Genomic DNA, 2,823 nt, shown 5'->3' on the forward strand with positions numbered 1-2,823 from the left:
CCATCTCGTCTTAATATCTTCTGCTTCTGTTAGGTCTATACCATTTCTGTCCTTTATCGAGCTCATCTTTGCATGAAATGTTCCTTTGGTATCTCTGATTTTCTTGAAGAGATCCCTAGTCTTTCCCATTCTGTTGTTTTCCTCTATTTCTTTGCATTGATCGCTGAAGAAGGCTTTCTTATCTCTTCTTGCTATTCTTTGGAACTCTGAATTCAGATGCTTATATCTTTCCTTTTCTCCTTTGCTTTTCATTTCTCTTCTTTTCACAGCTATTTGTAAGGCCTCCCCAGACAGCCATTTTGCTTTTTTGCATTTCTATGGGAATGGTCTTAATAGGTTAAAAAAATTAAAATTAGGTCAGAGCAAAAAGCGAGTGGTGGGGAGCAGCAGTGGCAGCAGCAGGGCCAAGGGGACGCATGGGCAGTGGCGTCACCATGTCGCACTGCCACAGCCATGGCGGGGCTGGGTGCTGCTGCTCCGCCAAATGGGAGGTGCCGAATGGGAGGAGCCACCAGAGCAGCGTGGCCTAGCCTATGGCCTGCCCCTGTGCATCGACCTGGAGCGGCTGCAGTGCCTCAATGATAACTGCGAGGTCAGCGGCCTCCTCGCCCTCAAGCCACATGAGGAGTGGACATACGGCTCCAAGTTTGTTGAAAATGATGCAGATGAACAGCTTCTGTTTAATATTCCATTTACAGGCAATGTCAAGCTTAAAGGCATCTGAGATGAGACTGTATAAGAACATTCCACAGATGTCCTTTGATGATACAGACAGGGAGCTAGATCAGACCTTTAGTCTGAACCCAGACCTTACAGGGGAATTAAAGTATGCTACCAAAATGTCTCGTTTTCCAAATGTCTATCCTCTCTCAACTCATATTTCAAAAAAACTCTGGAGCCGATACCACAAAGGTCTTTTATATTGGCCCGAGAGGAGAATGGACTGAGCTTCGCTGACATGAGGTGACCATCTGTGATTATGAAGCATCAGTCAATCCAGCCGACCACAGGGTCTATCAGGTTACCCCACAGACACTCTTTATTTCCTAAGGGCTGGCCAAGACTCCCACAGAGGCGTTGTGTCGGTGAAAAGTATGACATCCTGCTGGGAAGGACAAAGAGAGATGGGGCTCCAAAGAGTTGGCTGCCACAGCCTCTTTCAAGCTTTGTCTTTGGGGCTTGCTGCAGAAACCTGGCCTATGGAAGACATCACACCCCCAGGAAGGGTTGTGTGGGTGCCAAGGGACAATTGTGGTTCTCTGGGTCTTGGGCTGGTCAGTATCTGGAGGCCATGGATAATGCCTGCCTTCCCAGTTTATGTGGCCATGGGATCCCAAGTGTCTTGTTGCTTTGTGGCAGGATTATTGTGTGACTTGTTTTTAAAATGGAAACTATTCCTGGGCTGCAGTAAACTTTCTGAAGCCTCAGCATTGTGTTTGCCTTAACCATCAGGAGGGTCTCCAACTACAAATACGTGTCCCTGCTTGCTCCTTCTCCCTGTCATCTTTCAGCATTCTTGTCAAATTGCCCAGCTTGGAGTTGTCTGTCATGCACCAATGTCCCATGTTACAGCTTGAAGAGCAGGAATCTCCTGATGTTGGTTTATAGCTTGAGAGGGTCTTTTTTCCCTCTTGCCCAGGGAAGTGGTCTGAGGAGAGCATGGGCATTGTTTCTGTGTTTGTGGGTATCCTGGTTGGGGTAAGATGGGGCTTTGATATGCTTCTCTTTGGGACATCCTTAATGTTTATCAGCTTCTAACCAGTGTTGTAAGCCCATTGGCAGAATTTGGAGATCTCAGTTCTTCTGTTCATGGCTTTGTATTCACTGTGACTAATAAGCTTCCTAATAAATCCTTGCCAGACTTAAAAAAAATTAAAATTATAAAAAAGAGAAAAGAAAAAAAGAAAGGAAGAAGAAAGAAAAAAGGAAAACGCCACAGAACTGCAAAAGCCCAAGAAGTAGAAGTAGAGGTTTATAGCAAAATAAAAAATGTGACTTAATATACACACACACACACACACACACACACAGGTACACCCATAAGCAAAATAAAAACAGTCCAACAGAAATAAAGTACAACAGATTGACCTGGCAAACAAAGGAAACCAACAATCATATCTGCTAGTTAAGAACAAAACTAACTAAAGCACAAACCGGAAAACACAACTAAAGCAAGGTGCCAATTGGGGAATAAAGCTATGAAAATAAAACTAACAAATATGTTGAGTGGCAAGGAAAGAAAGAAAAGAAAAAAAGAATAGATACGCAAAGTTAAACAGAGGTAGATAAAGATTTACATACATTAAAGACTAACTTGAAGGGGAAAAGAACAGTAGGAAAAGCAAACAAAGGAATAAATGTATAAAAAACAATAACAGGTTTAAAAAACTAAAAATTAAAACCAGAGAGTTTTTTTTTTTTTAAAGGAAAACTCCGAAGAAATGCAAAAAGCCCAATGGAGAAGCAGAGATTTATAACAACAATAAAAAATGTGACTGAGGAGAAAAAAAAAAAAAGCTCAAAAGCTTAATTAGATTTCATAGTGCCAATAAAATCGACAACTACAACAGAGAGGGGAAAAAAATGACCAAAAAAAAAAGAAAAAAGAAAGAAAATCCAAAAGAATCTACAGAACAAATCAAACCGTAAGAATAATAAATGTTTTTCTTGAGTCACAACTGTCAGAGTGCTTTGGGAGTTGCAGTCCACCTCACCTGCCTAGGATGCCCTCGAACACTGTGCTGATCTCTGGACCTGCTGTGGCGGCAGCTCAGATTCTAATCTGGTCTTGCTCCTGGGTGTTCTTGCCTCCATTGTCCACAG

General features: G+C 42.4%; 1 pseudogene; it reads left to right on the plus strand.

Moving 5' to 3' along the window:
• Positions 1 to 434: 434 nt before the first annotated feature.
• LOC104985246 lies at positions 435 to 1,050 on the plus strand (annotated as a pseudogene).
• The last annotated feature ends 1,773 nt before the right edge of the window (positions 1,051 to 2,823 follow it).

Source organism: Bison bison, unplaced genomic scaffold (genome assembly GCF_000754665.1).
Source record: "Bison bison bison isolate TAMUID 2011002044 unplaced genomic scaffold, Bison_UMD1.0 scf7180017864041, whole genome shotgun sequence".
Classification (NCBI taxonomy): Eukaryota; Metazoa; Chordata; class Mammalia; order Artiodactyla; family Bovidae; genus Bison; species Bison bison.